This window comes from Rhineura floridana, chromosome 11 (assembly GCF_030035675.1).
Source record: "Rhineura floridana isolate rRhiFlo1 chromosome 11, rRhiFlo1.hap2, whole genome shotgun sequence".
Taxonomy (NCBI): Eukaryota; Metazoa; Chordata; class Lepidosauria; order Squamata; family Rhineuridae; genus Rhineura; species Rhineura floridana.
The window spans coordinates 4,702,184-4,730,174 of record NC_084490.1 but is presented as its reverse complement, the minus strand read 5'-3'; the positions used below and the strand labels follow the sequence as shown (position 1 = coordinate 4,730,174).

Sequence of the window (27,991 nt, the reverse complement as noted above, 5' to 3'; positions counted from 1 at the left end):
TCACTTTCCTCCTGGCAACCAGGAAAATAAACTGGTATACAAATAAATTGACTATAACTATGACTCTACTCCAAAGCCCATTCCATCATCAGGCAAAGAATTCTAAGAGGCTTGTCACTCAGCCTTCCACATTCTTATCCAGGGCTGGGGCACTTACAGTCAGCTCTAGTACTTCCTGTGAGTTCCCTCCCCAACCTTCAAATATCCAGGATTATTCAGACAGGCTTGCCAGGTGAGCCTTATTTTAAGGGGCAATCCCTTATTTAAAGGGATATTCCCCCTGATTCTACAGCATTCTGGATCTGCAGTCTCCAATTCACTGAACACTAAGGTCAGGATCATTCAGACCATGGTATTCCCGATCTCTATGTATGGATGTGAAAGTTGGACAGTGAAAAAAGGGGATAAGAGAAAAATCAACTCATTTGAAATGTGGTGCTGGAGGAGAGCTTTGCACATACCATGGGCTGCGAAAAAGACAAATAATTGGGTGTCGGAACAAATTAAACCAGAACTATCATCAGAAGCTACAATGATGAAACTGAGGATATCATATTTTGGACACATAATGCGAAGGCATGATTCACTAGAAAATAATTATAATAATGCTGGGGAAAACAGAAGGGAGTAGAAAAAGAGGAAGGCCAAACAAGAGATGGATTGATTCCATAAAGGAAGCCACAGTCCTGAACTTACAAGATCTGGTTTATAACAGATGCTATTGGAGGTCGCTGATTCATAGGGTCGCCATAAGTCGTAACTGACTTGGAGGCATATAACAACAACAGAGCAGCCATCCCTCACCTGGTGCCTTCAGGTGTTGCTGGACTACAACTCCCATTTATTCCTGACCATCGGCCATGCTAGTTCGGGCTGATGAGAATCGTAGTCCAACAGGATCCAGACACCCAAAGGTCCCCCAGCCTTGCTCTTACAGGCTCCAGGTACTTTGAACTGCAATTCCTATTAATCAGCTATGCTGGCTGGGGCTGATGGGAGTTGTAATCTGAAACATCTGGAAGGCACCAGGTTGTCAAAGGCTGCTCTAGAGCAGCCTGGATAGCCCTCTAAGTCATATGCCACAACTCTGACAATCTATCTGGCCCCATTAGTTTTGATCTGCAAAAATCAGTTCCCATATGACAGTCCTCTGGAATCCTGGATGACCGTCTTCTTGTTCGACCAAACCAGCCTTCGCTGACCCGGGCACTTCTCCAGATGTTCTAAACTACAATTTCCATCAGGCACAGCCAACATGGGTGTAATCCAAAGCATCTTGAGGACTGTCTTAAACGGGCTGGGAGGGGGGCATCTGAAAGACAGACTTTCTCATATGAACCTGCACGTCAACTGAGATTAATCACTGGATAGTCATTGTGGCCACCATCCTGCCTGGGGCTGATGGGAACTGTAGTCCAAAACATCTGGAGGGCGCCAGATTGGAGTAGGTTGAATTCTAGACCAGGTGCAGGGAACCTGTTGCCCTCCAGATGCTGCGAGACTACAACTCCCATTACCCTTGGCCACTGTCCATGCTTGCTGGGGCTGATGGGAGTTGTAGTTCAGCAACATCTGGAGGGCCAAAGGTTCCCCATAGCTGTTCCAGACTATAAGGCGCAGCCACGCCTCCAAGAGTCCTCTTGGCTTATAAAACACACAGCTAGGAATGCAGGAAGTGGCCTTATACTGAGTCAGACAATGGCCTGTCTCTAGCACTGTACTGTCTACTCTGACTGTCAGCAGCTGTCCAGGGTTTTGGACCGGGATATTCCCGGCCTTACCTGCAAATGCCGGGGACTGAAACTGGGACCTTTTGCACACCAAGCAAGCACTCTGCCACTGACCTATAACCCATCTTCTTCTTCCACCTCATTTCTAAAACGCTCCTTGGAACAATTCCCAAATCCTGGCCGTGACCTTGTCTTCTCTCCAAATTGCTAGGCTCAACTCCCAGGCGCCAACTAGTCCTGACTTCCAGGAACTCCACTTCAACGCACGAGGTCCAACTTCCTAGTCCCTGGGATTTTTTTTCAGGTTCCCTTCCCCTTCCCCCTTGCACGACCAAAGATGCCTGACTCAGCAGTGATCTCCAATGACCATCTGGACATGTGAGCACCCTCTCAGGCTTAGAGCGCATGTGGAAGCTCAAGGGTCAGGCGCCTGACATGGGGGTGTCCCAGAACGTCAGGTCTCTGCTCGTCTGCCCTGTGCTCTCACTGACACAAGTCCAGATGCTGACGGATACTTTGAGGAAGGGAGGGACCGCAGGGGGATGGAAACAGGAGGCAGAAGGGTTGCATGCAACACAGGCAAAAGACACAGAGCAAGGGAGGGAGAGAAAAGCATGTTCACAAGGCTGAAATTGGCTCATGCAGCCACTTTAGCTAAATTCCAGCCCTTGGATGTTTCCAAGCACGTCCAAATGGGGACTTGGTGGAGGACATACTGTAGATCCATGATGGAGCACCTACTTTGCATGAAAAGAGTCCCAGGTTCAATTCCCAGTGGCATCTCCGGGAAGGCCTGGGAGAGACTATCTCTGAAACCCTGGAGAGCTGCTGCCAGTCAGACAACGAGGACCTCAGGGTGAAGGCTAGGTGGTAACAACAACAACAGCAACAACAAGCAGCACCCTGAACCAGACGGGCCAGTGGTCTGACGCAGTACACGGCAGCTTCCGAAGAATCAGGTAAAATATCTCTGCTTGAAGGACTTGGAGAGCTGCTGCCCCTTAGAGCACGCAATTCTGAAATGGAGGCCAGCAGGCCTCTAGATCTGCTAAGGACCATTAGCTATGATGGTGATATGGAACCTCCACACTCAGGAGCAGTATACCTTTGAACAGCAGTTGTTGGGGAGGACAGGGAGGATAAGGCTACTTGTAGTTGGATCCAACAGGACACAAAACAGAGTGAGGGTTTGTGTGAAGTTAATGCCCTCCATCTTTTTCGTTCACCACCCTGCCACCGTCTTGGTCCATTTGGGACAAATGAGTACACCGCTGACTTTGGGCAGATCCAAGACTGATCACATCCATCTTGCACATGGCCAAAGCTTTAATGCCAAAATAGTCCAAACCTGCCTGTGCTCTGGGCGGGCAAATTCTAGAGAGGCTTCCATGTGCTGCCCCCCCCCCCGACTCCAATTAGGGTAGCTACTTACATGTCACCAAAGAAATCAAAATGTTTTACATAATATTTGCATATGCTAATTTACGGGTAGAGGCACAAATCCAGAAACAACAACTATCCCTTAAATACTGACTAGGTGACTTGGGTGCCCGTTCAGTCTGCTGTCCAGGGCTGCCACCTGTTGATGGGCAACTTCAAAGCTCATCCTGCAATCCCTTCTGAGGCTTCTTTATCTTTAAACCGGACTTCAACTGGGCAGCCCCTTATAATTTTTGCTGTTATTATTTGTTTATCAAATCCGTATCTGGCCCTTCCTCCCAGAGGAGCCCAGGGTGGCAAGCACATCTGTGTTCAAACCATGCAATTAAAATATTAAAATAAAAACCCATCACAGAGTCTCTCACAGCTAGCAATTTCAAAGGTGCCAGGAACAGTATAGTCACATCCACACCATAGATTTATAGCATATGGCTTCCCCCAAGGAATCCTGGGAACTGAAGTTTGCTAAGTGTGCTGGGAACTGGGAGGAGTAAACTATAGTTCCCAGGATTCTTTGGGGGAAGCCGTGTTCTTTAAATGTATGGTGTGGATGTAACCATATCTTTCAGCCATCAAAAGTAAATAGGAATGTTTTTCATTTCCTCCTGAAAGTCAATAAGGAGAGGGACAGACAGGCCTCACCAGGAAAGGCATTCCACAAAGGGGAACCACCACCAAGAAGGCCTTGTCACAGGTCACCACCACCACGACGTAGCACCTAGTGGCGGTAGTACCACCAACAGGACCTCCTGAGATGGTGGATACTGGGGGAGTTGCTCCTTAATGCACTTGTGTCCCAAGCTGTTTAGGGCTTTGTATGCTAGTACTAACACCTTGAATCAGACCCAGTAGCTGCCTGTGCAGTGCTTTAAGGATTGGTGACATGCAATCCCACTGGGATGCCTCCTTCCCAATATAGCATCTGCCTTCTGTCTGTCCTCTATTTGGACAAAAAGGCACCCTAAACCCCAGTCTCCATCTTTTGAAACAAATTAGCTCAAATGCAGGTGAAGCAGTATCCCTGTTGGTTTTTACATCCAGTGGCTCAAGACTGACTTAATGCTAGATGCACACTGCAAGTTTTTCACTCTGACATTCCTCTGTGTTACTTTCCCCTCCATTTTGAGCTCATGCCTGTTGCCTCTCCTGAAAATGATCGAGGCATTTAAAAAGAGAACCACTGAGCCCAAATTCATGTACATGTTTATTCAGAAGTAAGCTCCAATGTATTCAGTTGGGCTTACTCTCAACTAAACATGCATAGGATTGTAGCCTTTGTCATCTGGTTAAGACAGAGACCTGCTCTACACCTTCTGCAGAATAAGGGGGTAGGAACTGCATCAGTTCAGGCTATGGGGAATTCTACTCTATATTAAAAACAAATCAACCCAGATTCCCTGCAAGTAGAGACCTAACATAGCAGGGGATGGTCTGGGTTAGAACTTTTCCCCCTGAAGGGCTGATTTCTACTTGCAGGGAGTTTGCTATAGATTTTTTTAAGCTTCTTTATTATAAGTTTATTCATTATCTTGGATGTGCAAATGTTGAAGGAAATGGGCGTGGAACGGTTAGCTGGCGGAAGGGAAAACAGATGAAGGATATGTGATAAATGAACCATTTTTTGTATGTGGGGGAAGCAATTGAGAAATAAAATCAGAAAAGCCCCGGATTCTTGTGGGTTTGTTGTGTGGGAGAGATATAACTGTTTTCTCTCTGAGCCAGATCATTAAAAAAAAAAGCAAGAATTATGTGGGAGCTCAAATGTCACATATAAATTCAGATTACTAGCTTGAAACGCTGGAAGGGTTTCAGTTTGATCTAGGGTCCATCAGAGCTCAGCCCTACACATTTATTCCCATGTTCCAAAGCTGGCACCAATAGTATGTCCCAAGGCAAACAAAATGCACTTTGCTTATGGGCAGAGAAGCCCTCTTTATTTATCCATCCCCAGTGTCAGTCCTGGCACATTTGAAGCAACCATACAGATATGGGCGCTTTTGAGTATGTCCAGAGTGCGCTTCACCTCAGCACTAGCTAACCGCAAGCAGCTTCCCATGATCTGGGATTTGGGGAGTGGGAGATATCTAGAGCAGAGGACGTTCCCTCTCACTTGAGAAATCCTGTTTTGTATGTTGGTGGTTTGTGACCAGCGCATATATCTGGAACTTAGTCAGGTTTCACGGACATCATAGTAGCATAGAAAGCTGCCTCACACTGAGTCAGACCATTGCTCCATCTAGCCTACACTGACTGGCAGCTGCTGTCCAGGGTTTCAGACAGGGGTCTTCACCAGCTGTACCTGGAACTGCCAGGGATTGAACCTGGGACCTTCTGCACGCAAGGCAGATGCTCTACCTCTGATCCTTTCCACGACGGGATTGAAAAGCAAAGCACAACTTGTATTTTATCGTGCAAGTCTGCCTTTATGACCCCCCCAAACTCCCACACACACAACTACCCAAATATATAATTTATTCATTTGTTTTAAAAGTACCTGCCTTCTCCTGCCGTCAAACATGCCTTCAGGACACCTTGCACAAATCCAATCAAAAACAAAAAAAGGAGAGAATAATAAATCTATCAAACAGCAATTATGGGTTAAACAATGCTATATGTACTACATTAGTCAAGAGAAACATCATAAAACCTGCTGCTCAAACAACATTAAACCATAATGATTAAGCAAACAAGTTTACTAACTGCCAAAAGTCATACAGAGGAGGCTTTGCCTGGCACCCTAAAAACAACAGCAACGGCATTAAGCAAACACTCCAATAACTGTCTCAGGTGAGAGTTAGTGCCACAACTGAGGTGCAACCACAGAAAAGACCCTCCCTCTTGTAACCACTTTCTGAACTTCTGAAGGCAGAAGTTCCCGGAGAAGGGTGTCTGGTGCCTGACTGAAGAAAGTTTGTCCCTTTAGATACCACAGTCCCAGGCCATTTAAGACACACATGCCCAGCCTGGAGCCCTCCAGATGTTTTAGACCACAACTCCCATCAGCCCCCTTGCACCAGGCTGGGCAAGGTTGTTTTTTTTAAAAACAGCAGCATTGGCATGCCTAGTGCTTCATGGAGTAGAAGAGGTCAGGTCCTTGCCCCGAGCAGCTTTCAATCTGCTGGACCAGGCCAAAGGTCTGTCAGCTAGTCAAACATCCTCTTTCGCAGAGTGGCCAACTAGATGCCTCTGGGAAGCCCAGCAGCCGGACACTGAGAGCTGTCGTTCCTCAGTGACTGGTAGTCCGAGGCAGCCTCCCTCCAGTCCTAGCGGTTGTATATAGCCATCATGATAAGCAGCCATCGATAGCCTTATCTTCTACATGATTTCTCAAATGCTGCATTATGTAGCATGGGAGGGGAATGTGGGACGATGGGAATTGACGGGGAAGACTCAGCATTAACCTAAGAACATCAGGAGCGGCCTGCAGGTGGGTCAGGCAGCAGCCCATCTATTTTGCTCCACAGTGGCTGACCAGATGTCTGGGGGAAGCCCACGCCAGCAGACCTGAGCATGCAAGCGCTCTCCCCACTTGTGATTCCCAGCAACTATCTTTAAGAGGAATATGGCCTCTGACAGTGGAGGAAGAATATAGCCATCATGGCTAGTAGCCACTGCTGGCTTCTCCTCCCTGAGTTTGCCTAATCCTCTTTTAAAGCCATCCAAGTTGGTGGCCATCCATCGTCGCCTCTTGTGGGGGTGAATTCCATAGTCTAACCATGTGCTGTGTGAAGTACTTTCTTTTTGGCTGTTCTGAATCTTCCAACATTCACCTTCACTGGATAATATTAAGAGAAACTTTTCTCCAGCCACTGTCTCCCCACCCTGTGGAATTCTGTAACATCTTTGTCATGTCTCCTCTTACTCGTCTTTTCTCTAAATTTAAATTGCCACTCAGCTGGCAGGGAGCCCTTGGCCACATCACTATCTTTAAGAGTGTGTTCACATGGCCACTGGGGTGCATAGCAGCGGCCCATGGTTAAGATGCTTGGAATACCTCTGCCTTGTGAAGTGCTACTAGCACGAATCCTGCCCGGTTAGCTATTGGCACCGCGCTGCGTCCTTGGCCGCTTGACAGATGGGGGAGGTTCCTGTGCCAATAATAAAGACTAACAAACACTTTGCAAAAGCCATGAATGTTGGCAGGCAAGTCTTACTTTATAAAAATTCTTACCTGAAAAGGTGCATGATATAATATATTAAGGAGTGTTGAAGATGCCCTGGGACTTGCAAGAAGGCCAAGCCTGGCTCCTATTTGAGTGTCCTGGAACGGTTTTTTTGCAACCATGCATCAAAAAGGAGTTGTGTCTGTGAGAGCAGTGGGGTGCTTCCAGATTTGGGCCTATTATTATTATTCCAAACAAGAGATGGATTGAGTCCATAAAGGAAGCCACAGACCTGAATGTACAAGATCTGAACAGGGTGGTGCATGACAGATGCTCTTGGAGGTCACTGATTCATAAGGTCGCCATAAGTCATAATCGACTTGAAGGCACATAACAACAACAACAACTATTATTATTATTATTATTATTAATAATAATAATAATTTCCCTTTATACAATAATAAAGTCTCAAAACGTGACAAAATAAAATACAATATGACAATACGGACCAGATCCTACCCACCCCACTAAAATATTACACCAATGAAGGAGGCACACTAACTGAAGGCCTGGGTGAATAGAAATGTCTTAGCCTGGTGTCTCAAAGTGCCAAGGATGGCACCAGGCATCTCTCCCTGGGGAGAGCATTCCACAGATGGGGTGCTACCACTAAAAGGCCCGCTCTCACATGGCCAACCTCCTTGTGTGTACCTTCCTGGGGTGGGGCACACGGAGGAGGGATTCTGATGCGGAGGGCAGAGTCAAGACTGGTCCGTATAGGGAGAGGTGGCCCTTGAGGTCTTGCGGTCCTGAGCCATATTGGGCTTTAAAGGACGAAACCAGTGTTTCGCATTGAGCCTGGAAACGAAGATCGATAGCCAGAGCAGTTGGGGTATTTAGCAGCGTACACTCACTGGTGTTCTCTGGGGAGGGCCGTTAGCTCAGTGGTTAGAGCACCTACTTTGCATGCAGAAGGTCCCAAGTTCAAGGTCCCTGATGGCATCTCCAGGTAGGGCTGTCTGGAACCCTGGAGAGCTGCTGCCTGTCAGTGTTGACAATACAAGCTAGATAGACCAATGGTCTGGCTCTGTCTAAGGCAACTTCCTAGAAGGAAGGAAAATAGCGATGCTGCTTCCTGACTCCGGCATTCTGTAGCCAGGTGGGCAACCCAGCCCCTTTCCACAACCCCAAATGTTTCACCGGAAGGATCAAACGAGGTCCTTTTCTCGTAAGAATGTCAGGAGAGCCATGCTGGATCAGACCATCCCATCTACCGCTAGCATCCTCCTTTTCCGCAACAGCCACGCAGATGGCTTCAGGAGCCCCACAAGGAGGGTATGAAGGCAACTGCTCTTGCTCCCTAGAAAATGGTATTCACAGATACACTGCCTCTGAATATGGAGGGTCCATATAAGCCAAGGTAACCATTGTGAGTTACAATATGGAGCCCTCCTCAAAATATTTTTACACAGGGTTGTATTGTAAGATTGGATACGAGTAAATGAAACACCTTTCTTTCTTTCTTTCTTGAACATGAATTGTTCTAACTCATGTTCCACACACAAGCCTGAATGATCTTATCCTATTGCCGCAAGGGCTGCAGCTCAGTGGAAGAGCATCTCTTTGCATGCAGAAGGCCCCACATTCAATCCCCAATGGCATTTCCAGGGAGGGCTGGGAATGTCCCCTGTTTGAAAACCAGCTGCTGCTAGTCAGTGCTGCTAGTTCTGAACTAGATGGACTAATGGTCTGACCCGGTATAAGGCAGCTTCCTATGTCCATATGTTTCTGCTAACCACAGAAGTGTGAGGAGCTATTGCAGATTGCGCTTCCTCTGTACAGAAGGGGAAAAAAACACTCTGTGCATGCTCAGAGGCCTGGCTTTCTCTTGTGTTGTGGATTAGTTCCAGAACCCCAGCACTGAAATCAGCTTTCTTTCTCAGCTTCAAACCATCACGGATGGCTGAACAGACGGAAGTCATCGGGGCCTGTAATGCAGGAAGAAGCTGAGGCGTGGCAGAGCCCAAGACTTGCGTGTGTGTGTGGGGAGTGAATCCTTGGGAATATCCCTGCCCAGGAAAAAGTTGCTCATCTTCCATAGTGCCCCACCCACAGACTTGCCAGGTGCCCAATGGGAACCAGCTCTGTGGAGGCAGCAATGATGCCAAGGTGTGCCTATGTGGTAGCAAGGGCACAGCGGTGAGGTTTGCCGGTTAAGCTGGATGGTGCACATGAAACTGAGTTTCTGGTTGAGCCATCAGCTGTAATGAAGCAAGAGCACAGCAAGCCCCAGGGCCAAAACGTGGAACCCAGGAGTCCTAGCTTGCAATCTTTTTCCACCAGCAGCAAGGGAAGAGTAGAACCCAGGAATCCTAGATCCTCAATCAATGACTCCGTCTTCTAGAGTTGCCACATTCTCCTCTCTCCCCAGCCTTGCAAGGCCTTCTAACAAAGACATGGAAGGCAGAAATCCAGCACATGAAGCTTTCTCCATGCTGAGAAAATCTGCATCTGTTGAACTTTTGTCTCATCAAGCAAAAGCCCTACTAGAACACAAGGAATGCTGTCGTATTCGATTTCCTGCTTTGGCAGTGGGTTGGGCTGGATGGTCTCAGAGGTCCTTTCCAACTCTGCGATTCTAAATATAAGCCCTACCCTCTTGAGACCAAGAGGTGGAAAGAGGAACAGAATCAACAAAATGCCACCTCTTTGCTATCCAATTTGTTTCTTATTTTAATTTGGTTGTTGTCTTTTTTTTTTTTAAGTTTTACTGTTAAGTTGCTCAGTCGAAGATTCCGGGTATATATATATATATATATACTGAAGAAACAACAAAATAAACCTTAGCACAGCATAGAGAATTAGATCAGAACTTCATTTGGGCTCCTAATACCACCACCACCACAAAGGCTCAGGATACAGGGAGTGGTGAGAAAGAAGAGAGTATTCCTGAGCACGTGCAAAGCACATTCTTCTTTGCCGCCGAGTAACCACACAGTATGACCCAAGGCAGAGAGGGCTTCCAGGCCAGAAACCTTGGCTTTCAAACTGGCCTGAGAGGCATCTATTCAGCAATTAACTATTACAAAAAAGCAAAATGTGGGCTTAAATGCTATATACTGCATCCTGAGAACTCAGTGGCTATCTGCCCCTCCTCTGAAATGGCTCACCCTCAGTCCCCCCTAAAAACCACCCCTATCTCCCAATCTAATTCTCCAAGTCAGACAGAACTGCTGCCAAACTTCTCCAAGTCAGACAGAACTGCTCCCAACTTCCTGTTGCTGTTCACCCTCCAGATCTCAAGATGGGCTGTAGCTCAGTGGCAGAGCCTCTGCCTTGCATGTGAAAGGTCCCCAGTTCAATCCCCTGCACCTCCAGGTAAGGCTGCCTGAAACTCCTGGAGAGCCACTGGCAGTCAGTGTAAACAATAGTGAGATGGACCAATGGTCTGACTCAGTATAGGGCAGATCCCAATGTTCCTATTTAATTCAGCCCTTTATTTAGAACTATGAGGACTAGAACCTTACTTTGTTTTTAGGGGAAGGCTTGTAGCTCAGTGGCAGAGCATCTGCCTTGCATGCAGAAGGTCCCAAGTTCAATCCTCAATGGCATCTCAGAGTAAGGCTGGGAGAGGCCCCTGCCTGAAACTCCCAAATAACTGATGCCAGTCAGTACATAGACAACGCAGAGCAAGATGGTCCAACGGCCTGACTCAGTGCATAAGGCAGCTTCCTAAATTCCTAAGATTTGCGGGATTTTATCCGTTCTCCCTTGCGTCACACCTTCCTGTTGCTAGATTCCCCTTGCCTTTGCTGTGACTTTTCCAATTTCTGGACTGCCACCCATGTCCCTGAACTGCACCAAAGCCTCTCCAAAAAGCCTCATTTCCAAATCGATGTCCTTTGCCTCTCCAAAAACTCTTCCGGCAGTGACCCATTAAAAACCATATCCAAAATTAACCCCCACTGCCTATTTTCAGACCACACCCCAGAAAAGGACAGAGTTTTACATTTCTTGCTCAGGCACAAGGCACATCCCTGGTGGCCTTAGGCAACTCCCTTTCAGCCGAGCCCACCCTGCAGGGTTGTTGTGAAAAATAAAAAAAAATGATGAGGTATCTCATTACTCACCCTGTCCTGTCTTAAACGATCAGAAATAAATCTTTTTAAAAGAGGGGGGGAACCCCTATCTGCACTCCTCAACACCCACAGCCTCCATATGACTCGTCCAACACTTGTGGTGCACATTCCTCCACCTGCCCCCAGCTGGGAAGCATAGCTCATTCATTTCCTTAGCTACAACACCTGCAGCTCTTCTGCATGCCCTGGCACCAGTCACCCTCTCTGTCGCTTGGCACAGCTGCCCAGTCTAGCTCCCATCAAGAGGGATCACCCATTTTTAACAGCTTGTAAACCCTCCCTGGGGATCACAGCCGTTTCCAACTGAACCAAAGGCGGCATCATTCAAACAGCATGTCCCAAAGGACTGGGTCCTTACACATTTGCCTGCCCCTCTCTCGCTGCTTCAAGCTGGTATCTGAACTTCTATGCTCAGGTCCGGCATGCTCAGGAGCGCTGGCACCTTTGATCTCCCCACACTGAAGGAGTGTCTCTTGAGACCCCTCCCCAAATTCCAACCCCTTCCATTACCGGGAGTTCTCAGACGCCGCTGCCTTGATTGCTCAAGTCCCCGCTATGGAAATGGGCTCACCTGTTTGAAAAACCGGATTCCTGGATAATAAGGGGATCCTACTGAGCCGTACACAGCATACATTTAAAGCATATTTCCCCACCCCTAAAGAACCCTGGGAACTGTAGTTTGTTGCTCGCAATTGTAGCTCCGTGAGGGGTAAACTACAGTTCCCAGGATTCTTGGGGTGGGGAGATGCTTTAAACACGCTTCAAATTCTGAACTCAAAACGCGCCTTACACACATTTTTAGACAGCAAACTATATTATTCTGCTTGTTTGGGGGGACCCTCCAGTCCGTTCTGCTGAGCGGGACCAGGGAAGTCTGCCCCAAAGTCCGGCCCTGATGCTGCCTCTCCGAGCCATAGTTTGGACCCCAGTTCTCTGTCCCCTCAAAAACCTCCATCACTAGGCAGGTCCCCTCTCCTCCATCCACCTTTACTCCTAACACCCCCAAATGTCTCCGTCCTAGTCTTCCCCCCGTTCCCCAAGCCCCCCCCCGTCATTAAGCCAGCCTTCCTCTCTGGCATCAAACCCTCTTGAACCCCCTTCCAGGCGTCCACACGTCCCCAAGAACACAAATCCCCCTCCCTGCATTGTCTCCTTTCCCAAGTCTTCTTCAACCCCCCCCCCAAAAAACTCACCAGCTAGAGATTCCTCCACACGCACCTGCGGCTATGTCCGCCCCCCCCCCCAATTTCCCATCAAAACCATCTTCGGCGACGCGCGTTTTCTGCTCCAGAAACTTCCAAAACTTCCTTCGCGCTTTCGATGCGCCGGGCAGACTTCACCCTCCAGCCCGCTCTCTTTCCTTCCACCCCGCCGACCCGTGGACCCCCGCAGCGCCCCCTCCAACTCCCGAGCCTTGGACCCCCCTGGCGGGTGCCGGGAGCCCAGGGTGCCCCCGCCCGGCAGCGCCCACCTGGCAGCCGCAGGAGGCGAGGAGGTCGCTCGGTCGGTCCGCCGCTCGCTCTTCTCCGGCCTCGGCCTCTCTCTGGAGCGCGTGGGGTGTGCGAGCGCCTCGCTTCTGTCAAGGCTGGGGTGGAGCCGCCGGGTTTTGTGGCGCGGCGACGAAAGGCATCCGGGGAGGGCAGGGTGCGAGCGAGCGGGCCGAGCGGGGGGCGGCGGCTTGGGGCTGGGGAAGGCACCTCTTGCGCCACTTGGCCGGGGCGAGCGCCCTCCCCTCCGCCGCTTGAGCGCTTGCCAGGGAGCTGACACAACCCTCCTGCTCCCCAGGCATGGGGTGAGATTGGGGGAAGCCCGTGGGGTGAGTCAAGGGGGCAGCAGAAGCCTGACCTGGCTGTGAGTCAGGAAGGACGAAGGGTGAGCGGGGGACGGTGGAGGTTATTATTATTATTATTAATCAGTCGCTTTGTTCAGAAGGGAAAAACAAAGGTTGTCTTCAACTCACTTTGATTCAGAGTAGACCCACTGAAATGAATGGCCACGATGAACTTAGCTCCATTAATTTATTTCAGCTGGTCTACTCTGGGTCACTGTCACAAGAAGCTAAAAGGATGAAACTGAGGTTATCATACTTTGCACACATAATGAGAAGACATGATTCTCTAGAAAAGACAATACTGGGAAAAACAGAAGGGAGTAGAAAAAGAGGAAGACCAAACAAGAGATGGATTGTTTCCATAAAGGAAGCCACAGACCTGAACTTACAAGATCTGAACAGGGTGGTTTGTAACAAATGATATTGGAGGTCCCTAATTCATAGGGTCGCCATAAGTCGTAATCAACGTGAAGCCACATAACAGACTCATACACGCCCATGTTCCTATTTTATTTATTTATTAAGGTTATATCCTGCCCTTCTCCCCAGAAGGAGCTGGGGGGGGCAGGGGATCAAGCAATAAACACTAAAGGATAAGGTGATGAAGAAGAGCCTTGCTGGATGGACCCCAAAGGTTAACCTAGTGCAACATCTCATGTCCCTCAAGGGCCAATCAGGAAGCTGACAATGAGGGCATGAATGCAATAGCCCTCTCCGGCTTGTGCTCTCCAAGCAGCTAGTACCCAGAGGTAGACTATGTCTGAATATGGAGGTTCCATTTACCTGCCAATGGCTAAGAGCCCTTGAAAGACACTCTGTGAATTTGCCTAATATCCCTTTGAAGTCACCTAATTCAGTCACCCATTCCCACATCAGGTGGCATCTAATTCCATACATTCATTGTACACTGCAAGGTCCCTGCTCCGAAGAGATTGCAACCTGTGTTGGAGAGGGAGAAACAAGCGTAAGAGGGGGATTTTACCATTGTGCAATACTTAGGGAAGGAAGCCTTCATTGGCAGCAGATTCCAAAAATGAAAGTAAATGTGGTAAAAGGTGCAAAGGGTTCATTATACACGATGTGTGGAAGAGATGTAGCTTCCCAGTTTTGCTTTCCTCTCTGTTTTCTATTGACAGTTTAAATGCTGCTTTTAAATATTTTGTATTTTATGGTTTTATTATTTTGATTATATGCTGTAGCGTAGAGGTTAATTTATAGAGAAAGGCTGTAGCTCAGTGGTAGAGTGATAGAAGGTCCCAGGATCAATCCCTGATGGCATCTTCTGGTAGAGTTGGCAATGTCCCCTGCCTGAAACCCTGGAGAGTTGCTGCCTGTCCGTGGAAAATACTGAGCTAGTTGCACTGGTGTTGCGGCTCAGTATAAGGTGGCCTCATACGTTCCTAACAGAGACAGTAAACAAACTAAGTAATGAAAACAACGTGTGCTCTGTCTGGACACTTGTGCTTTGTCAAGAGCCCTTTGGTAGACAGCGTTCAATTCACAGCTTAGTTTCTTCCTTTATATATATGAAAATATTTTTATGCATACCGCCCTCTTGTACAACACTAGGGTAGTGTACAGCAACATTGAAAACCTTTAAAAGCATTACAGAAAAATCATTAAAATAAGTGGCTACATTTGAAATGGCTGAATAGGGCATTAAAAAAAAGTATCCAAGAGATGCCTGAAAGTCAAAAGCGAGGGTGCCTTTGCCGAATCTGTGCTGGAAGAGTGTTCCGTAGCATGGAATACTTCTCCCGATATGAACCCACCCGTACACTACGTTCAACATCCAAGGCCATCCTCCGGGTGCCTACTCCAAGGGAAGCTCGCAGGCTGGTAACAAGGGAGAGGGCCTTCTCAGTGGTGGCCCCCAAATTATGGAATGATCTTTTTGATGAGGTGCGCCACGTGCCAACACTGTTGTCTTTTCGGCACCAGGTCAAGACTTTCCTCTTCTCCCGGGCATTTTAGCATGTGTTTTCAATTGTTTTACATTTTTAAATTGTGTTTTAAATTGTTTTTAAAAGATGTGTTTTTAAATTTGTATTTTTGTTTTAATGTTTTTAGTTACTGTAAACAGCCCAGGGAGCTTTGGCTATGGGGTAGTATATAAGTACAATAAATAAATAAATAAATGGGATGGGCAACACTAAATGCCCGACTTCTGGTTGAGGCCAGTCAGGGCTCTGTAACCCTGAGGACAACTTGCACTGCTCATCCGGATGATTTCAGGGCTGAAGTGGTCCTTCAAGCATCCTGGACCCAAGTTCTTCAGGGCTCTGTATATCAACACAAGAGCCTTGGACCACCTGGCTCAGTAGACATGGGCAGCCGGTGCAGATGATTTAGCAGGGATGTCACATGCTGCCAGCCATCTGACCCCATCAGCAGTCTAGCCTCTGCATTCTGCACTAGCTGGCGCTTCCGGACCAGGCCTGAGAGCAGCCCCACAGACAGCGCATTGCAGTAATCCATTCTCACAATTACCAACGCATGGGGTACAGTAGCCAAAAAATCCCAGTTGTGGGGTATATGCCACTCTCTGGATCAGTGGTGGCCAATCTTTTGGGGAGTGTGCTGGAAGCTACATTCATAGTATGACATGCACCGCTGCACATCTGCAGCCCCTCCCCCGATGTCTTGGGGCATTTTTAAAAATCTCTAGCCAACTGAGTTTGGGGGCAGGCAGGAGTGTGGACATTGCCCTGTGCCACAGCCAGCCCCATAAACCCTTCCACTGCAAAGTAGGAGTGCCAGCCTCAAACCCTCACTGCTTGCGCCACATGTGGCCTCAGTACCACAGATTTCCTATCCATGGTATCAGTAATCAAGGGCCTCAACTGGCTGCTTACACAGCATATATTTAAAGCACATGGCTTCCCCCAAAGAATCCTGGGAAGTAGTTTGTTTAGGGTGCTGGGAACTGTAAGGGGGAAACTACAGTTCCCAGGATCCTTCAGGGCAAAGGTATGTGCTTTAAATGTATGGTGTGTACACAGCTGAAATTTGCATTTTGAATAACGTTGCAAGCCTTTGTAACAAAGGGTTGTACTCAGTGAAGTCCTGCTCCGAGTAGACCCATGATACTTGGGTGAGGGGTTGCAAGCCTTTCTGACAAAGGGTTGTAGTCAATGAAGTCCTGCTCAGAGTAGATCCATTGAAATGAAGGGACCTAATTTGGTCATGTGTTAATTTCAAGGGGTCTACTCTGAGTAGGACTGACACTGGATACAACCCAAAGCTTCTGCGCCATTAGAAGCTGCATGACAGGCAGAAATTCAACAGGAGAAAGCACCTTCCCCAAACATGTTGATGCAGTGACGGAGGAAACCTTGGGAGGAATTTTGAAGCATGTGAAACAATCACTGTAAATTCCCCAGTTTTAAAAAAAAAGTATGGAAAAGCTTCAGGAACACACAGGCAGACCACCTATCGGTACAGCAGAATACACAGGAAGCCTTGTCCGGAGTCAAAACTATTAGTCCAGCTAGAATTAGAGCAACTCAGGCTTGAGGACCGAAAGTGGCCCTCCAAGCCTCTCTTGTTGGCCCTTGGAACTCTACCCAAGACACCTCCTCCTCCTCAGCCACCCCCTTCTGGGCCTGCTCTGCACCCTCTTTAAGAACACAAGAAGAGTCTTGTGGCTGCATCAGGCCAGGGGCCCCTCTAGTCCAGGACCAGACACCTATTATGGGAAGCTCACAAACAGGACCTGAACACGGGAGCACTCTCTCCACTTGCGATTCCCAGCAACCAGCCTTGAGAGGAATATGGCCTCTGACAGTGGAGTAGGGTTGCCAGGCTCAGGGCCTGATCCTGATCCTGATCCTGTATCTTTAGGAGAAGAGAGAGTCAGCCAAGTGCAGGTGTTCTTGCAAACCTGTAATGGGAAAAACCACAAGGTGGAATTCTCCCTTCCCCCTGCACGACTTTTAAAGATACAGAAGCCCTCTTGGAGGCCGGGCCTGAACCTGGCAACCCTACAGTGGAGGGAGAACATAGCCGTTGTGGCTAGTAGCCATTGATAGCCTCAAGACTCTCCGTGAATTTGTCTAATCTTCTTTTAAAGTCCTCCTAGTTGGTGGCTGTCACTGCCTCCTGTGGGAGCAAATTCCTCAGCTTTGTCTGCTTTGAATGTTCCAACATTCAGCTTCCTTGGATGTCCATGAGTTCTAGTGTTACGCAGAAGTGTAGTCATGCAGGGTCTCTGGGGTGGGAGTCTTAGACTCCTTACTTGTTTGGGAGCAGGGTCACCAGCATCCTATGAGCTAATCGGCATGAAAGCGTAGTGTGTCAGCCACTGAGAAGAGTCTTCTCAGTAGCTAATGATCTCCCCTTCCATGCATACTGGCTCCTAGGGACGTCTGTTGTTGTGGGAGAAGGCATTAACAAAGATCTCATTCTCAACCCAACAGCAAAAAAGTGGGGAGGGGTGTGGTTGTGGCTATTATGAAGGGACCCTGCACTTCTGAATTTGCCACTCTGCTACTGGTTATCCTTGGAGGATAGAGGGGTTGGTTGGTCTCTAGTCACATCCTCACCATCCATTTAAAACATGTTTATGCCTCTTTGACAGTCATAGCTTCCCCTAAAGAATCCTGGGAACTGTAGTTGACCCCTCACATAGTTACGATTCTCAGCACCCTTAACAAACAACAGTTCCCAGGAATCTTTGGAGGAAGCCATGGTTTGCATTCAACTAACCCCTACTCAGAGTAGACTCACTGAAATTAATGTACCTAAAGTTAGCCATGTCCATTAAGTTCAGTGGGTCTACTCTGAGTAGGACTAGCGGTGAACACCACCCATGGGCCTTAAACATAGGGTGCAAATGTGGCCTATGAGTGTGTGTAGAAACTGGCCTCAGATGATACCAAGGTAAGGATCACACTGGCATGTGCCCCCCCCACTCCAGAAGGTTGCCCAGGAGGGAATGCGGCCCACCAGCCTCAAAAGGCTCCCCACGTCCCCTGGTCAACTCTGACTGGCAACAGCACCCGTGTGGGTTTTTAAGGCAGGGGATGTTCCCATCACTACCATCAGAAACTGAACCTGGGGACCTTCTGCCTGCAAAGGAGGGGCTCTGACACAGAGTTCCAGCTCTTGCCCAGTCGTGGCCTGTGATCATCCACACAATCAGTGGACATCCATGGAATGAACTCACCAGCGCTGTGGCTTTTCCCATGCTACTCCCTTGTCATAAATGGAATTTCTTTCCTGAGAAGCCAAATATTGTCCCTGCCCCCTTCCCACGGCACTAAACTCCTTTCCTGTTCCCAAAGTGTGGGGCTAAGGGTCAGATATCCCACCTCCCTTGCCACTCAGCTGTAAAACTCAGCAGGGCCGGGCCTCTGTCCTACAGCTGGAGTTTTAGGACCCAGGAGTCCTGGCCAGGTCCCAGGCGGAGCTGGATTTGGGGGAAGGATTACTGTTAGAGGTGTTGGCACCTACGGGAGGTGAGATGAGGTGCATGTCAGGACAGGCTGAGGGAGGGAGCACCGCAGAGCAACAGTGAGGGAGAAAGGTGCGGCCACAAGGGAGATGAGTGCCTTGGTGGACCAGAGAAACCCAGGCTGCATTTTCCTGTGAGGCCACCTGCTCCTTTAAGAGTAGCACAATGGGACAGATATTCAACTGGTGCAGGTTTTCAAGTTTTGCACAACAGGCAGATATTCAGCTAGTTCAGCTTTTTAAAATGGCATACACAACAGACAGATATTCAACTGGTGCAACTTTACAAATGTATTTTTTGGTATTCTTACATTACATTTGTATCCCATCCTTCATCTTCATCCCAGGTGTTTACGGTGGCCCATCTGGGTCTTCCCTGTCTCCACTTTTATTCTCTCAACAATAACTCTGTGAGGTAGGTTAGGCTGAGTGCCAAGTGACTGGAAATTTATTTATGTGGTTATATTTTAACAAACAAAAGATTTCACCTGTTTTCCAAAGACGAAAGGGGAGGAAGAGGCTACAGGAACTTTCCTCTTTGCAGAAAGTTCCATAGTGACGGAGGTGCCTACATAAAAGAAGTTATTGGGGTGGGGGGGGAGCAATCGAGCCTTGCTGGGGCTAATGGGAGTTAGAGCTCAACAACATCTGGAAGGTCACAAGTTCTTCAACCTTGACTTTGAGATTTTGCAATGGGGAAAACCACACATGATGAATTTCTACCCACCACGCAGCCCAAAAAAGGCACAGGGAACCCCGTGAAGGGGATAAAGAGGGGGGCATTGGGCCACCCTATCTTCTGCTTTGCCTGGTATGTCTCTGCCCGAGGGGATACAGCAAAATTAATCTTCCAGACCTTTTTATCTTGGGTCCCATATCTGCACTATACTGTATGATAAAGCAGTATCATACCACTTTAAACATTTATGGCTCCCCTCCAAAAAAAATCCTGATGCACTGAAGTTTGGGTGCTGAGAGTTGTTATTCCCTTTATTCCCCTCACAGAGCTACAATTCCCAAACGGTTAAACAATCAATCCCTCCTCCCAGGGAATGCCGGGAACTGTAGCTCTGGCAGGGAAACCCAGGTCTTTTAACTCTTAGCACCCTTAACCAAACTATAGTTCCCGGGATGCTTGTTTAAAGTGGTATCACAGTGCTTTAAATGTATAGCGTAGAGATAGAACCGTGATCGTCTCAATCCTTTCAGAACTAGGGTTGCCAGGTTCTTAGCCTGAGACTGATCCTGTATCTTTAGGAGAAGAGAAGGTCAGCCAAGTGCAGGTGTTCTTGCAACTCTGTAATGGGAAAAACCACAAGGTGGAATTCTCCCTTCCCCCTGCACGACTTTTAAAGATACAGAAGACCTGTTGGAAGCTGGGCCTGGCAACCAAGAAGTCTTCTGTATTTTTAAAAGTTGTTCAGAGGAAGGGAGAATTCCACCTTGTGGTTTTTCCCATTCCAGTGTTGCAAGAACACCTGCACTTGGCTGACTTTCTCTTCTCCTAAAGATACAGGATCAGGATCAGGCCCTGAGCCTGGCAACCCTATTCAGAACTCCCTTCAGCCCTTCAATATGTATAGTGTTTACATTTTTTGGGTTGCATCCAATGCTAGTCCTAACTTGGAGCAGACCCACTGAAATGAATGAATTTAAGTTAATCATGTCGAAGAACTTCAATGGGTCTGCTCAGAGTAGGACCAGCCTTGGATGCAACCTTTAAAGTGACAACATACTGAAGCTTAATCCTGGAGTTAGCTCCTGCTCTGGATCCTTCTCCACCTCCTTCCCCCCTCTCACAGAATGATTGTTATTGTACTGTGAAGGAAACACTCTGCATTTGCTCAGAGGTACTCTTCTTTAGCACAACTCACTACAAATCCCACACAGAAATTAATGTGCAATCCACATGCAGATGGCTGTGTGTGAAAGACGATCTGTGTGCAGTGTGTGCGTATGTGAGCCTTTTGCTGTAGGTCCATGTAAAGCATGGTGATCTACATATCAGGTGTTTTTCTATGTGGGAAAAACACTCTGTGCCTGCTCAGGGGCACTTTGCCTTTATTATTATCTGACGTGGCATTCCAGAAGTTAAGTGCTGGCACCGAAACAGATTCCTGGATTCAGCCTGGGCTGCAATCAAACCCTTCAGATGCCAAGGAGCCTACATCATCCCTGCCGACAGCTGAGACTGGCTTGGGGGAAAATTAAATCGTCATCTCTCTCCTTGCCGAAAATCTTGCTGCAATCACATACCGTGAATCCGGAACAGGTGTATGACAGACTGAAAGTCAACAGATGCAGCTTCCCCCAAATGTGGCAACCTTGTTTATTATTTATTTAATCTTAAGATCACGTTTATACCCCACTGGTCCTCCAAGGAGCTCAAGGTGGCGTACATACATGGTTCCTCCGCTCTCCATATTATCCTAACAACAACCCTGTGAGGTAGGTTAGGCTGAGAAACAGATGACTGGCCCAAAGTCACCCATTGAGCTTCATGGCTGAGTGGGTGATTTTAACCTGTGTCTCCTAGATCCTAGCTCAACACTCTTGCCACTATGATATGCTACACTTTATCATCCATGTGATCATCTCACCCCCTACATCCTGCAGATACCATCCTATCAGGAGGTCCATTTCACACAATGTCAGAAATATCAAGCCTTTAGTGGGATGGCACCTACCCTTTGGAACTCCCTCCCATTACACACATACAGGCACCGTCTCTGTTATCTTTGCGGCATTTGCTAAAGATGTTCCTCTTTCAAAGAGCCTTTTAAATGGAGATCCTTATCCCAATTGGTATTGGATTTGAGTTGATTTTATGCATGTGCTGCTGTTGTTTTAAACCAGTCTTTGCCAACCTGCTATAGTGGCTGGGGCTAATGGGACTTGTAGTCCAAAACCAAATTGTTGGTAAAGGCTGGTGTCATCTATCTATCTATCTATCTATCTATCTATCTATCTATCTATCTATCTATCTATCTATCTATCTATCTATCTATCTATCTATCTATCTATCTATCTATCTATCTATCTATCTATCTATCTATCTATCTATCACGTGTGTATATATACACACTAATATATGCAATTGTTTTAGCTGTTTTTACCTATGTAACTGTTTTATATATATTTTTATTATATCATAAATTGCTTCAGGATGCTGCATGGGAAATGATTCATAAATGAAACCACCCTCCCCCCCAATTGTGACTTGCTGCTCAGGCCTTTTGGGAATTCCAAAAGCAGGAACAGCAGAGGGTGACACCACCCCGACCCAGGCCCTGCAATCTAGAGGTCAAGGGAAGGGAGGGAAGAGGATCCACTTGGCATGACAGAGCTCAAGAGATCCCTGCTATCCATCACCCTAACTCAGGTGGCAGGAAGCAAGGTGGCCCTTTCCCAGAAAGGTGCTCAGTATCACTCCGAACAGGTCCCACAACCTTTCTTTGCAAGAGGGAGCCGGGTTTGACTCCTAGAACTGAGAGATAGAGGGGGGGGAAGGAAGTGGAAGAAAATAACCTCATGGATTGCCTTCAAAACACACCCAAGGGTGCCCCACCCAAGGTGTGCTGGCTGGGGAATTAATCAGCCGGATAGACAGGAATAGCACCAGGGAGAGCAGGTACTAGGGATGGAGGGGCACTGGGAAGAGGAGCACCGGAAATCTGGGTGTGGGGAGTCCAACTAGGCTGGGGTTTGATTCGGGGTCAAGAATGCAGAGGCAAGGCTGGGATCACAGAGGAGATGGCTGAAGGTTTGGTGGGGGGCACCCGATTTTTATCATGTATATATTCGGGCTTTGCCTAGAAATGTGGCACACTCTTGTTTTTGCCCCACTGTTTAAAAGTTTTTAGAATGGGTAGATTAAACAACTCAAGCTTGTGTTGATTAAGCACTGGGAAGGGAAATAATGTTAAATGGCAGAGCTCAGAATGGAAACCTTGTTTTCTCTCATCATAGAAATGGTCCTGACAGGGACGCAAATTGCACCCCCGCCCGCAAATCAGATCAAGCATTTGATGAGTGGAGAGGAGGTGATACCTCCCACCCCCATCGCTGATCTGCACAGATCAGCCAAGGAGAGTGAGCTATAAACCTGTCTGTGTCCTGAATCTGCTCATGTGCATGCAAAAGTGCATGAGAGAAAGTGGGGTGGCCACACTCACTATTGGCATGTGGCCCCCCACAGGGATAGCTGAAGATAAATGTGGCCCTCAGCCAAAAAAAGTTTGGCACTCATGCACTAACTACCCAGACAGAGATAGGGTGGAGAACAGCAATACTTTTGTTATCTGAGAGCAATTTTTGCTTGCTTGGCACACATACCAGAGGAGGGCTGTACTCGGTGGGAGATGTCCTTTTTTCATGCAGTGCGGACTGAGGTTCAATCCCCCCCCACTTAAAACAGCCCAAAGGGGGCCTCAGTCGTGGGGTCTGAAAAAATCGCCAAATCCTCAGAGAGCAGCTATCAGTTAAAGAAGGTGGACCTGCGGCCTACCTCAGTCTGTGTCCTATGCTTTTGTTCTGTCACCTCTGATCATACAGGATTCGCAGGTTGTTTTTGGAATACCACAAAGAATCCAGTAAAAGACTGCATGGGCCAAGGCAAGAATGAGGAGAGAAGTGCACACACACAGCAGGAGGAACAACCCCTCTTTCAAACCAAGTTGCTAAAAAAAACGCCCTTTGCTTCCAACCGTAGACAGACAGGTATCAGGAGGAATGGTTCTAAAACGTATTTTGAATGTACATGGATAGGTACACTCTGACCTGTTATGTCAGCCTTACAATTAAATCTCCAATGTTGGTAGTCCCCAGGAATTTTTATTACACTGTATGCTCACACAGTGTTCTGCTGGTAATCATTTGAGGCCTCCAAAACGAAAAATAAAAATAAGCCACATTTTGTGATGTTTCCTGCCCTGGTTGCCTGGAGAAGGGCTTTAAGCACCATAAACAACCAGGAAGTATTATTCCCATCCCTTCCAAACCTGTATTATGTCTACCCAAGGAAGAACAGAGGAAAGGGCTGTAGCTCAATGGCAGAGTATTTACTTTGCATGCAAAAGGTCCCAGGTTCAAGCTATTGGTGTCTCCAGGTGGGGTTGGGAGAGATTCTTTATCTGAAACTGGGAGAGTTGCTGCCAATCAGTGTAGGCAAACCTGAGCTAGATGAGCTAATGGTCTGACTTGGCATTAGGCAGCGTCCTATGCTTACAATTAAGGATGCCAGTCAGACCATTAGTCCGTCTAGCTCAGTATTGTCAACACTGATTGGCAGCAGCTCTCCAGGGTTTCAGACACGGGGGTCTCCCACCCCCTACCTTAAGATGCCCATCAGAGATTGCACCTGGGACCTCCTGCATGCAGAGCAGATGCTCTACCACTGAGCTACAGCCATTGAAGAGACATGGGCAGCAGGGCCCTATATTTTAAATGGGTAATTAATCAACTCAGGTTTGAGTTGATTAACCAGTCAGGGTGTGTGAATAAATTTAACTGGCAGAGCTGAGAATGGAAACCTTGTTTTCTCTCAGCACATGCCTCCGAGAGATTGTCTCATGGAGGATTGCATTCTGTCAATTATATAATTCAATAATCAACTAAAAATAAAACAAGGCTTTGATGACGGCATATGCAGCAGAAAGCCCACAGCTGATGCAGGAGGATGAGGTGCCCTGTGATGACGCACCCCAAGTCAATGCTGCAATGGCCTCTTAGCAAACACTCTTGGGCAGGAGATGTGGCAAACTCTGGGTCCCAGAGCTGTTGCATTATGTGCGCGTCTGGGTCACAGTTCCCACGAGAGGAGAGTGAAGCAACAGGCGGGCCAATGAGGAAAACAATTTTTATTAAGGATGCCACTGATAGGACAATGTGGGTCTCTGCATTTGGGGAATGCAGGAATTGCAGCCAACATGGCAAGGCTGCTGATGGGTAGACAGCACCCTCCCCGGCATTGACAAGTCAAAGCACATTTCTTTGGCTCAAGGTGGAGGCAGCAGGCGAGTTACAGGAAATGCTGGGTGGATCAAGACGGCAGCAGTAGCAGCAGTGGCAGGAGAGAGGAAAAGGGGAAGGCCAGATTTACTCATGTCTTTATTCTTGGCTTGCCCAAGAAAAAATATTGCCAGCTTCCAAATGGTTTAGGAACACAGACTGAAACTGAAAATAAACACAAGCCACAAAAAAAGTAAGTGCTTCCTATAATCTCTGGCTACAAAATGCATGCCCAGATGAAAAGGGTCTTGCATCGTTTCCAGGTTGGGCTGCAACGTTTCAGCACAAGCCTATGCAGGTTTGCTTACAAGGAAGTCCCACTGTGTTCACTAGCACTTAAGAATTGGCCAGATTGGTAACGGGGACCAGACAGTTTGAACACATAAAACCGATTCTGGCCTGCTTGCATTGGCTGCCTGTATGTTTCCGAGCTCAATTCAAGGTGCTGGTTTTAACCTATAAAGCTTTACACGGCTTAGGACCACAATACCTGATGGACCGCCTCTCCCGACAAGAACCCACCCATACACTACGCTCAACATCTAAGGCCCTCCTCTGGGTGCCTACTCCAAGGGAAGCTGGGAGTCTGGCAACAAGGGAGAGGGCCTTCTCAGTGGTGGCCCCCAAATTATGGAATGATGTTTCTGATGAGGTGAGCCTGGCGCCAACACTATTATCTTTTCGGCGCCAGGTCAAGACTCTCCTCTTCTCCCAGGCATTTTAGCATGTGTTTTTAAATTGTTTATTTTTTTAAAAATTGTGTTTTTAAATTTTTGTGTTTTAAAATTTATATATTTGTTTTTCTTGTTTTTAATTGCTGTAAACTGCCCAGAGAGCTTCGGCTATGGGGCACTATATAAATGTAATAAATAAATAAGAAGAGTCCTGCAGCGGGATCAGGCCATAAAGGCCCCTCTAGTCCAGCATCCTGTTCTCGGAGTGGCCAGCCAGAAGCCCCAAAGGGAAGCCGGCAAGCAGGACCTGAGTGCAAGAGCACTCTCCCCTCCTGTGGTTTCCAACAACTTATATTCAGAAGCATATTGCCCCTGATCATTGAGGCAGAGCATAGCTGTGGCTAGTAGTCATTGAGAGCCATATCCTCTGTGAATGTATCTAATCCTCTTTTGAAGCCATCCAAGTTGGTGGCCATCACTACCTCCTATGGGAGCGAGTTCCATAGCTTAATTCTGTGCTGTGTCTGTCCTGAATCCGCCAACATTCATAGAATCATAGAAAAGTAGAGTTGGAAGGGGCCCCATAAGGCCATTTGCTCAATGCAGGAATCCACCTTAAAGCATCCCTGACAGGTGGCTGTCCAGGTGCCTCCTGAAGGCCTCCAGTACTGGAGAGCCTCTCGAGGTAATCCAGCTTCATTGGATGATATTATGAGAGGGAGAAAAACACTTCTCTATCCTCTTTCTCCAGGCCGTGCACAATTTTATATGCTTAATCATTATGGCTGTAATACTTATACACTAAGTCAAGGGGTGGGTCAGTGTATCTTTTGCCTGGGAGAGGAAATTCTGTCTGAAACTTATTGGTGTTGTGTCTTTATGTTGTTGAACTGTGTTTGCTGAAATATGACTTGTATTTTTTAATATGTATTTTGTATTTTCCTTTTATATGTGATGAATTGTGGTAGCCTATGGCTGTGAGTAATAAAGATTCATTCATTCATTCATGCTTAATCATGCAGAAGCACTTACTCAGCGTATTTAGAGGAAGCGTATTTAGAATTGCAGCCTTAATCAAATAAATCAATAGCATCTAAATAGTATCTAGTAGCTAGATCAACAGCTGGGGTTGATGGGAGTTGCAATCCAAAAAGGCAGAGTAAATAGAGCAGCATTTTTTTAGATAAAAAAACATCATTTTTCATACAAGTATCTATTAAAACTTTAAACAGCAAGGACTGTCTTAGGAGTGGCATTGCCCCCTGGGTGAGACAGAAGTAGCGGTGGTGGCAGCTGAATACTTTTTCTAAGATGACACACATGGACTTCAACTATAACCAAGGAAAATATGTTGCTTTGCTTCACAACTTTCGCTTCTACTCATATGCACATTTATTATTTGTTGACCAACATTTACTTATCAGGCACCAGGCCTGCATCTAGGAGATCACTTGAGCTCTGTTAGCTAAAGGCAGGGATGGGGAGCATCTGTGACCCTCCAGATGTTGCTGGACTACAACCCCCATCACCCCTGGCCATTAGCCATGCAGGCTGGGGCTCAACATCTGGAGGGCCACAGCCTCCCCCTCCCAGCTTTAAGGGAAAAGCACTTCATGAAGACAATGTGCAGCCATCTTGCTGCGGGCCCTCAGTTAGGCGCATGGAAGCTGCCGTACTGAATCAGACTATCGGTCCATCTAGCTCAATATTACTGACACTGACCGGCAGCAGTTCTCCAGGATTTCAGATGGTGACATTCCTAGTCCTACCTGGAGATGCTATCAGGGAACGAACCAGTGTGGTGTGGTGGTGAGAATGCCGGACTGGGACCTGGGCGACCAGGGTTCAAATCCTTCCTAAGCCACAATGTTTGCTGGGTGACCTTTGGCCAGTCACTGTCTCTTAGCCTAACCTACCTCGCAGGGTTGTTGGGAGGATAATATCGGGGGGGGGAGGAACCATGTTTGTATGCCACCTTGAGGAAAAGTGGGATATAAACGTAACCAACAAACCTGACAGCTTCTGCACGCAAATCAGATGCTCTACCAGTGAGCTGCAGCCTTTCCAAAAAGGAACACAGGAAGGGTAGGAGTTGGACCACTGATCCTGCTAGTTCACTATCCACCAGTGTTCCAGGCAGGAGCCTTTTCCCAAGCCCTACCTGGAAATGGCACTGGGGATCGTACTTGGGACCATCTGCACTCAAAGCAGGTGTCCAACCACTGAGCTACAGCCCTTTAGAGGAGCACATAAGGAGCGCCCTGCTGCATCTGACCAGAGGTCCATCTAGTCTCATGCCCTGTTCGTTCCCAGAGCGGCCAATTAGAAGCTGATGGGAAAGCCCACAGCATAGGAAGCTGCCTTAGAAGGAGTCCATCCAGCTCAGTATTGCCTACACAGACTGGCAGCTGCTGTCCAAGGCTTCAGGCAGGGCTCTCTCTCCCAGCCCTACCTGGAGATGCCGTTGGGGACTGAGGCTGGGATCTTCTGCATGCAAAGCAGGTGTTCCAACTACTGAGCGACAGTGTTCAGAGGCCGCTGCTGAGAATCACAAGTGGGGAGAGAGCTGCTGCATTCAGGCCCTGCTTGTGGGCTTCCCTGTGGGGCATCT

At 47.7% G+C, this 27,991-nt stretch overlaps 1 protein-coding gene across 4 annotated transcripts in view; it reads right to left on the bottom strand.

The window, feature by feature from the left end:
* TGM1 (transglutaminase 1) overlaps window positions 1-13,261 on the bottom strand; it is a 41,743-nt gene extending 28,482 nt beyond the window's left edge. The window contains exons 1-2 of one of the 4 annotated variants that reach the window (XM_061589522.1): window positions 12,884-13,261; window positions 5,669-5,701 (exon numbers count right to left, since the gene is read on the bottom strand). The gene's annotated coding sequence lies outside the window, so the exon portion shown is untranslated. Of the gene's footprint in view, window positions 1-157; window positions 180-5,664; window positions 5,702-12,883 lie in introns of those variants that run through there. The other 3 variants (XM_061589520.1, XM_061589518.1, XM_061589521.1) reach the window with 3 other exon arrangements.
* Window positions 13,262-27,991: the final 14,730 nt, after the last annotated feature.